General features: G+C 32.4%; 2 long non-coding RNA genes across 2 annotated transcripts; one reads left to right on the top strand and one right to left on the bottom strand.

Moving 5' to 3' along the window:
* Positions 1 to 569: 569 nt before the first annotated feature.
* Positions 570 to 1565, bottom strand: LOC108469251 (uncharacterized). Its single transcript, XR_008287173.1, has 2 exons — positions 1000 to 1565; positions 570 to 910 (listed from the first exon to the last, which is right to left on the bottom strand). It is a non-coding gene; the product is annotated as an uncharacterized LOC108469251 (long non-coding RNA).
* A 5161-nt stretch (positions 1566 to 6726) lies between these two features.
* On the top strand, positions 6727 to 9713 carry LOC128296550 (uncharacterized). Its single transcript, XR_008287176.1, has 4 exons — positions 6727 to 6908; positions 7825 to 7866; positions 8766 to 8876; positions 9440 to 9713. It is a non-coding gene; the product is annotated as an uncharacterized LOC128296550 (long non-coding RNA).
* Positions 9714 to 10353: the final 640 nt, after the last annotated feature.

Below are 10353 nucleotides of genomic sequence, written 5' to 3'. Positions count from 1 at the left end.
TCTTCAGAACTTCTTCCTGGGGTTGAAAAATCCACAATGTTCCTCAGGATCGTCTCCCATAGAGGTCTGTTCTGTCTGGAACTATACGAGAGGTCTTCCATTTCACCATCCTCTTTAGAATAAGCAATGAAGTCGTTTACTCTATCCGTTGTTATTTCCACAGCAGATGGTGCAGCTTGCTCCCTCAAGAACTAATTATTTGTAATTTAGACAGTCAGAGACACAATGATTAAAGAATAATATATATATATATATATATATATATAATTCACAGCTTCATACTCCATGTAATTCAACCCATGCTAATGATTTTGTGTCTGGCACTACGTGTTTTAGCATGTTGCAACCACTGTTTATGCCTTTAAAAAGCTGATTTGCTTGAGAGTGCCCGGAACAAGAGGCAAAGATGAACAGTACAAAAGAACCAGAGCTGTTGCTTGTGCATAAATGAACTATAATGTCAATACTGTAACATGGTCAATTTAGAATAGCGGGCAACCGAGAAGGCAGATAAGAATATTTTACAGCAAAGTATAGTTTTGTAAGTAGTTCAATCAGTAACCCAAGTCTTCTCCTCTGTCATAGCTGACAAAATAGTAAATATCTCTTCAATATTAGGTCTAATGACATATAACTCTACTCTGAGTTCGGTGTTCTAACTGCTAGTTTCGAATTTTTGAAAGAAAAAGAAACACAAATATAGATATACATATATTTATCTATTTATCATCGAGAATATGAAATACGAGTTGTCCCACAATTTAAATATTATCATAGAAGCATGTTCTACTATAAGCTCAGTAAAATGGACATTGAGCCACGGTCAATATGTACTAACGTTTTAGGTGATAATCTCCGCAACTTCTGCATTGGCAAGCACATGCGTGGGAGAAACAAGATTACCATCGACCTGCAATGAGAAAGTCAAGCATTAAATTGATGGCTTTGTTGTAGGCTGACACTAGAATTGGAAATTAGCAACAAGCAATACAAAAGTACCTTCGCCGCCACCATTTTGTTTCCAATGTCGGTGTGTATCATGTAGGCATAATCAATAACAGTAGCCCCTCTAGGCAAAATTTTAATCTTCCCATCGCAAGAAATATTTATCAGAGCAGTAGTTCCCACAAAATTATGGTAATATTTTAGCAGAAACAAAAGCCCAAATTATGGTTTACGAATTATCATACCTCTCCCCTTGGGGTAAAGACGAAGATACGACTGCATAAGAGATCTCTGGTACAAATTCTCTAGAGCTCATGTTGCCAACGAACTCCTCTTGCCATTCTCTAATTGCGTTGAGCCAACCAAGCTGGAGAAAAGAAAAAGCTTCATCCATAAAATTAGCATTCCTGTCAGGGGCTTTAAAAGGTCTGAAGGAAGTCCCTTAAAGACTATTCTTAATGACAACTTGTCAAGGAAACTAGGTATAGCCTGAGTGCTATGTTTGCATTGTTAAGGCAAACTAGTTTCCCCCTTCAATTTCTACCATTTGGCACCGCATGCCCAACTAGAAATTGTTTTGAAACAACTTTAAGGATATTTTCAGATTATCAACATTACCTTCTTACATGTATTATGGATTCAATTCTACATATGATTTAAGTTATGAAATATACAATATGTCAGTATAATCTAACCTTATTTTTTTATATTATACTAACTTGATCTTGTTAATTTAAAAAGTATTTTTTTTAAAAGCAATAAATGTCTTCTCAACCATATTTTAAAATAATGTTGGATCTTAAAAGAAAAGTTTTTCTGGGGGTTGAGGGTGGGAGGGAGCTAGTAAAATTTTAAAAAATTTTAGAAGTTTAATGAGCTTCTTTTTAAAAAAATTGAAGGTTTAATTAAAATTTGAGACTAATGAGAATTTTTAAAAATTTGAGATGGACTAATTTTTTTTTTTAAATTTCAAGAAAAAAAAATCAAAATTCCCTAAATATTTTTTTGGGGAAGGCCCTTATAACAGGCTGCCTCTATTTTAATGCCTTAAATGTTTCAAATTGAAAAGGTTCGCAACCTACTTATAATGCTTATGTCTAGCACAATTCTCTCAAATGGTAGAGTATCTCATGATATGTTACAAGAAAACATTTTATATTTACAAAATTAGCATTTATATTATAATATTTTAATTTATAGTTCAAATATTTTAATTATAAAAATTTATATAAATTTAATTTGAAGAAAGACTTGTGTCATGTTATGTCCCTTTTTTATAATACATAAATTGAGTAAAAAGTAATATAAATTTTATAATATATAACCTTTGTAAAAACTGTTTTATAACTTGTCTAATAAGTTTCGTAACATTTCTTATAAATAATATTTTTTCCGTAACTTTAGAAGTTAATTTTTATAAATAACTTTTTATGAATACATATATTGTTTTTACAATATATAGTATGAAAAAATAAATAAGTTATGTACATATTTCTTAGACATATTTTTTTATAAATTAATATATTATAATACTTCTATAATATGTAAATTGTTTTTTATAATAAAATTTTTCACCATAACTTAGAAATTTTATAGGATTTAATAATATAATTTTTGTTATAACTTTTAAAATATAAAAATTATTTTATAATATATATATTTTAGGACTTATAGTATAAGAAAATTTTTGTCATAATCATCTCAAATATTCATACGTGTATGATTGACTTAAAAGTGTAAAAGCCCTTAAACTTTTTAGAAAAACAATTAAGCCCCCTCTTTTTTTTCACTTAATTGAATACTTGAATTACCAAAATGCATCAAAAGACCCTTTAACAATTGATCGTTAAAGTCACTTTGCTATAATTTTTTTTCAATTAAAGCCACCATGTGTGACACCCACGGCGTGACATGTGGAAAAAATTAAATAAAAGTTATTAAATTTTTATAAAATATTTAAATTTTATTACAAATTAGAAAAAAAAATTATAAAAATCATAAAAATTATAAATTTTTTACAGAATATAGAAAAATATAGAAATTATTTTTATAAAATTTTATGAAGTCGTAAGAAAATTATTGTAATGCCCCAAAAATTTCATGTTTATGTTCTGTTAAAATATGACATAAATATCTGTCTGCTTTAGTTGTTAAGTGATTTGGGTGTGTGTGTGAGGTCCTATTACAAGTTGCCTTGTTAAAAACATTTACCAGGAAAACCCATTGGGACAAAACCTTGGTTAAAGGAAAAGAGTACAATGTGTTTTAGACTCCCCCTAATGACGACATCACATTATATCTTTGAGTCGATGCATTCCAATCTTGTTTCGTAGTCTTTCAAATGTTGAAGTTGGCAATGCCTTGGTAAAAAGATCTGCTAAATTATCACTAGAACGATTTGTTGAACTTCTATGTCACCTTTCTTCTCAAGATCATGAGTGAAAAATAATATTGGTGAAATATGTTTCGTTCTGTCACCTTTCATATAACCACCCTTTAATTGAGCTATACATGCTACATTATTTTCGTATAAGATAGTTGGCATATTTTCCTGTAAAGGCAAATTACATATCTTCTGGATATGTTGGGTTAATAACTGTAACATCCCAATTTTGGGCCTAGTCGGAACAGTGGTTTCGGGACCAAAAATCTGATGAATAAAATTTTATTTTTATTATATTTTTATGGTCTAAAATTTCACAAAATGATTTCGTGAAAATTTCGTTCGAAAATTTTGACGTTTGGGCACTTAATTTAGTCAAAAGGACTAAATCGTAAAAAGTATAAAAGTTGAGTTCTACATGCTAGAGGTGTCCAATTGTTATGAAATTTTAAATTAGAGGTCCTTATATGGGAATTAGACCATTGGTTAAGTTAGTGGACAAAAATGGATATGGTTAGGCATGTTTCCAAAGTTTTCAATTGAGGGCATTTTGGTCATTTAGTTATTAAAATGAATTAAAAACAAAATTAAAAGCCAATTTTTGTCCATCTTAAACCTCTTGGCCAAATATTGCATGGAGAAACCATGTCTAGGGTTTTTAAATCTTCCAAGCTCAATTGTAAGTCCGTTTTAGCCCCGTTTTTAATGATTTTTACGTTTTTGCAATCCCCGTAACAAGATCTATTTATTTCTACCATTAATTTGAGCTAGATTTCATGTTTAAAAATTGAACCATGTGTTACATGCATGCATTTTGATGTCTAATGGTAGAAAACGAGTGTTGGGTGTTAAATAAACGACTTTTACTAAGCGATTTTTGATAAAAACGTCCGAAATGACCATTTTGTAAAAGTTGTAAAAGTGGTATAAAAAGGGTTTTTTTATGAGAATTGTAGTTTTCTATAGTTATGAAAATGGTTCGACTAGGCCTATAGAGTGAGAAAATTGAATAAAAATCACTTTACGAGCCTAGGGGCAAAAGTGTAACTTCGACAAAGTTTAGGGGAAAAAATATAATTTTACCAAAATATGGTTTTTGAATCACATTAAATAATGTGACTAATAATTAGACTAAATGTGATAATCGGGTGAAACATGAAAAATCGACGGTTAGGTTCCTTTCTGTTATTTTGGTCCCGAGGTAAGTTCGTATGGTAATAATAATGCAATATCATGCTTGAATTGTAATTATCTATTATTATGGCATAAAATGTATGATTTAATATATTAGAAGAATTTATGGATGATGAATATTATGTGGAAAATGTGATGAATGTTAAGTTACTATTACATGAGTTGTTTGAATTGCTACATAGTTGTACCCAACGAGATTTTGACAAGTAAGTTCATGTGATTAAATAAGCATGATATTTATGTTATTATTGTTACACTTGAAATCTATTTTGCTATGGTTGTATTGATTTATATGTTAATGATATTGTGTATGGGAACGTGATGTACCCATGAAGTAATCGATAGCTCAAATGTCGATAACATGTGATTGGATGATTGAATAAAATGAAATTTGATGAAACATGATATTTCTTTGAAACGAGTAAGTTTGTATGTAAATAATATATAGATTTTTTTTTTATGTTATTATCTTTTGTTATTATATGAGATGTAGCTGCCTATAGAATGATTATTTGATGTAAATTACGAATCGAAATTGACTAAGAATAAATTAGTAAAATGTTGAAAAGTGAAGAATTTCTCGGTTGGACCTTCGGAATAGAAAAGATATGAATGATCCTTGTGAGAACACATGTGTAGTACTATGTGCAGGCTACTATGTGTTTAAAATGGTTTTAGGTCGCGTGTGTAGTACTAAGTGTAGGCTACTACGTGTACCAGATTGTTAGGTCACTGCGTAGTACTAAGTGCAGGCTACTATGCGTACTTGATAGCTTCGATCACGTGTGTAGTACTAAGTGCAAGCTACTACATGTATCAGATGGTTAGGTCGCATGTTTAGTACTAAGTGCAAGCTACTATGCGTACCCGATAGCTTTGATCACGTGTGTAGTACTAAGTGCAAGCTACTATGGGTACCAGAGAGCTTCGGTTACAAGGGTGGTAATATGTACAGGCCACCGGGCATCTGTTATTATTCTGATGAGTTCAACAGGAAATTTACTAAGTGAAAATACATATGAACGTGACTATGTAATGAATAAGTAAAGGTTTGTGTGTGTAAACTTATGAGCAACATGTTCAATATGCGATCGAACTTTGGTAAGATTGATATGGAGTAAGTGTTATAATGAAAGTTACTACAAAGAAAACATGAAAGAGTGAAATTTAGTAATAAAACAGTTTTCGATAGAAGAAGTTGTGTGACTTTGAAAAATCACCAAAAATGATGGAAATCGAATTATAAGTTGAATAAGATATGAAATAAAAGCTTATTGAGTCTATTTTCATATAAAGGAAACAGTTAAGCAAAAGAATTTCATATTATGAGATATTTGAATTTTTGTGAGACAGAGTCAGAATGATTTTGGAATCCCCTGTTCTGATTTGGGAAAATCATTAAAAATTATACAAAAATAATTATGGGTTATAATTTATATGTTTAAAATCCTTAATGAGTCTATTTTTGAAAGAAATGAATGGGAACATTATCCAAATCTTGTAGGAAGAGATAATTAATTTTTAGTGTAGAGGCTCAGAACTATCAAATAGTGAAATAGGGGAGAATTTGAATAATAAACTGTACTTATTGGCTAAACAAAAAATTCTGAAAATTTTATGGTAAGAAGATATGTGAGTCTAGTTTCAGGGAAAATTAACAAATCCAGATATAAATAATTTAATCACTGCAACTCAAGAAAACAGGTTGACTGGACTTTGAATAAATAGAAAGAATTTGAAAATAGCATGTTAATACATTGCTTATTATTTTTTGTAACGCCCCAATTTTCGGGAATCCTGTGAATGTTTGCATAGGTTTAATTATGTTAGTGGGCCTCTAGAAAGCCCAAGCTTAAGATAGAACCTGGTAATTTTAGTTAATTTTTGTTCCATAAGAAAAATGGAGTGAAATTATGAAATAGGACCTATGTGAAAATGTTTGGAAATGCTATAGGCTAAATTAAAGTGGCCAAATAAATAGGAGTGCAAAATAGGAGGATTTGCATGACAAACCTCCCATTTTACATGAAGTGGCCAGCCATCATGTTGTTGTAGACAAAATGTACACTTGATATCTATAATTTATGGTACAAATTGATAATAGGTTAGGTAAATGTTCAATGATAATAGGTTAGGTAAATGTTCCATGATAATGAGTTAGGTAAATGTTTCATGATAATGGGTTAGGTAAATGTTTCATGATAAGAATTTCATGTCTTTTGTATTAAAGAATTAAATGGATGAAATATGAAGTTTTATTAAAAGAAAAAGGGGTGAAAAGAACAAAGTTTTGTCCATCTTTGTTCATCATAGCTGAAAGTTAGAGAAGAGAAAGGAGAGGAGAAAGCTTTTGAGTATTCGGTCATTAGGAGGAGGAAAATTGAAGGTAAGTTCTTGGTACCTTGCTTCTATTTTGAGGTTCATGAGTTCTTCTTGATTCTACCTTAACTCTTGAAGTATATTTTGATTTTTAGTTGTCTTGTGAGCATTTAGTCATGAATTAAAATGAAGGAAATGGTTATTGTTTCATGTTCTTTTGATGAAAAATGGAAGATAGGTGAAGTTGAGCCAAACAAATGAGCATGCATGTGCCTTAGATGCTAAAGGGAAAAATCGGCTAACATGTTGTGCTTTAAAATGATGAAATAGAGATTATACTTAAGTAAAATCATAGATATGTGATGATTGATTGGTGTTATACATGTTTAAATAACATGCATGCAAGGTATGTGTGAAAGAGTGATTTGGTAATAAATCTGCTTGGGACAGCAGCAGTAACGTGAATTTGGAAAATCACCATAAATTGTGGGAGATGAATTAGAAGCTGAATAAATTATGTAATTAAAGCTTAATGAGTCTAGTTTCAAATGGAATAAACAAGAACATATTTTGAATTCTGTACAATGAGAAATTTGATTCGTAATGAAGAGTGGTCAGATTAGTCAAACAGTGAAACATGGGAAACTTTAAGAAAAATCTGGTATTGATTGGCCATACCAAAAATTATGAAAATTTTACGGATAAAAGATATATGAGTCTATTTTCAGGGAAAATTAACGACACTTGATTTGGAGTTTCGTAGCTCCAGTTATAAATAATTTAGTGACTGTTGCTCAGGAAGACAGCTTGCAGTGAAATTATGATTATGTGGTAAACATTGACAAAAATTTGTTAATGAGTTGCTTATTGATTTCTTATAAGCTTACTATGATCTGTAGGTGTGGTTGGTCGAATATTGTAAGGGGTTAATACGTAGTTTGTATTTGAATAGTTAGATTAACATGTTAGTAATCCAATTGTAGGCGGTTCGTGTGTGGATCTCGTCAGCATATCGTCTCAAACAGGTGTGTAATCGACACCTCTCATAGACTAGATTGGCAAAAGCCGAAAAGTCAAATGCCAAAAGTCAATATTTTGGGAATTTATGAGTGTGCGAATGCTCGTAAGATAGTTGGGTTTGTATATTTGGTAATCTAAAGTAATAAACTTCATGACGCGATTTCAGTACATTTTGATAATTTGGGCTTAATGGGCCAAAGATCGGGTTCATGGGCCAACGGCCCAATTCGTAAGTATCTTGCGGTAAGTGTTCGATAGTACGTAAATAATTAGGATATGCATGATAACCCTAAAAGTAGCTAAATTACTATAATACCCTATGTATGGAAAATTATCATTATACCCCTAGGTGCAAAATTACCGTTATACCCCTAGGGTTAATTTTGACCGAAAAGCATGACGATTTGATTACGTATGATGTATGCAATGATTATATATCATTGCATGGGGACATGGGTTATATTATGGAGGAAGCGTTACGGTGGCTATGCCACAAATATTCGATCTGGTGGCTCGCCACAAATATCCGATCTGGTGGCTCGCCACATATATCTATTCTGGTGGCTCTGCCATGATTATCTCAGATCCGTGGCTCTGTCACATTATTCATTCTGCAGCCATGCTGCAAATTCTGTGGTGTGTAGCGGTTGGGTGGGTCGAGTTGTCTCCCCACACGGTGTAAGGTTGGTACGGGGGTGTATACGGTTGGATATGGTTAGGTTTCTGGATAAACATGTAATATCTATTCTGTTCTGTTATGGGCCTATGGGCTTTATTCTGAATTCTGTTCTGGGCTAAGGCCAACTTATTCTATTTCTGTGGTATGAGCTGATATAGGCTATGGTTGGGTTATTTTACACACTGAGTTTCCCCAAACTCACCCCTTTTATTTTCATCCACGTAGGAAATCCCCAACCATAGTGGGCTTGGAGCTGTGAGGGAATTCGAAGTGGCCACTCGTTCTGAAAGTTTGGTTTTCTTCTGGTGAACTGGACATCCTATTATTTACGTTGAGGTTTGGGTTTTTAAATGTAATAAGGCCGCTCAATTATTTTTGATGGTTTTAATATGTATTACTAAGATAGGTAATACTTATTTTAACTGTTGAAGTTGGATAGCTTTAGGGCGCGTTTTAAAAAATAACAGTTGATTTCAAAACAACACGACAACAAGCAAAGCTTCCGCAATGAAAGTATTTTCCAAAATTAATCACTTTTCCTAAAAATGACTTAATCAAATCGGTTTCCTAGAAATATCCATGACGTTAAGGGTGGCAATGGTGGTATGCATGTCTAGGATTGGATCCGAAGGGAGCTTGGTACTTAAGCAGTCCGATGGACTCACCACCTCTTTTCCGGTTTTCTACTTGGTGCACAGCTTCCATTCACTTTAACCCTTAATGAATTAATCTTTTGAACATCAAGTACGATTTTTTGGACTTAGAATGGAAATTTTTTTTTAACGTTTTTGATGTGGCATGTCGGATCCGGCCATAACTTCTGGGCCGGGTTTGGGGTGCTACATTTTTCATGCGAGTTTACTAAGCGTAAAGTTTACTCCCTCCTTTTCATTCCTTAGTGTTCTCAGGTCGGCTCAGGATTAGAGATCATCGGAGGCAGCATCACACTATCAAGCCAATACCTTTGGAGTATTTATACATAAGTTAGAAATATCAAGTAAGTGGCATCTATAGGGACCTAGTTTTATAACATGTGTTATTATAATTTGGCCAAATGTATTGGCCTATATTGATTACGACTTGTAAATCTAGCTATTCATGTTGTGTCTAATAATTGTGATGTGAATATGCTTGTTTGCCATGCATGGTTGGTAATATGTCATGTGTGTTGAATGCATGTTTTATGACCAATCGAGGTGGTCATGACCATGAATTAAATGTGTAATGTAGAAATAAAATGATAATGCCTTGAATATGTACGTTTGATGGATAGTTTGGTAACCATGGTACAATGGTATAAAGTGAGAAATAGTAATAATATTAAATTGAATATGGAATTGGTGTAAAATGTCTTAGTCAAGTATATTATTTTATGCATGTGAAATGTGGACACTATCTAAAGTTATGACTTGGCTAGAAGGTTATGCTTGATGATAAGTTGGAATTAAATAGACATGAAGGTAATTATGGTATAAATGTATAAGTGGTAAAGTATTTGATAAAGCCAAATGAATAAGATATGGTGTGTCTACACTTGATTTAATGTGAGAATGTGTAACACATGTATGTTGATAAGTAAATGAAATGTCTGCATCATAATTGAGGATGTTGAATGCTTCTGGATCCATGTTTGTGTGTGGATGTAAAGGGTGACAAAAAGGCTTGGAAAATAGCCTATGTGCTTGCCACACGGGCAAAGACACGGCCGTGTGTCTCAACCATGTGGAAGACACGGTCTAACACACGGGGCGTGTGATTTGGCCGTGTGACCCTTATTTGTTTGCTGACGTCATAAATAGAGAGTTACACGGGC

The sequence above is a fragment of the Gossypium arboreum genome, chromosome 8 (assembly GCF_025698485.1).
Source record: "Gossypium arboreum isolate Shixiya-1 chromosome 8, ASM2569848v2, whole genome shotgun sequence".
Lineage (NCBI taxonomy): Eukaryota > Viridiplantae > Streptophyta > Magnoliopsida > Malvales > Malvaceae > Gossypium > Gossypium arboreum.
The sequence above is the reverse complement of the archived record's forward strand: the minus strand, read 5'-3'. Positions and strand labels throughout refer to the sequence as shown.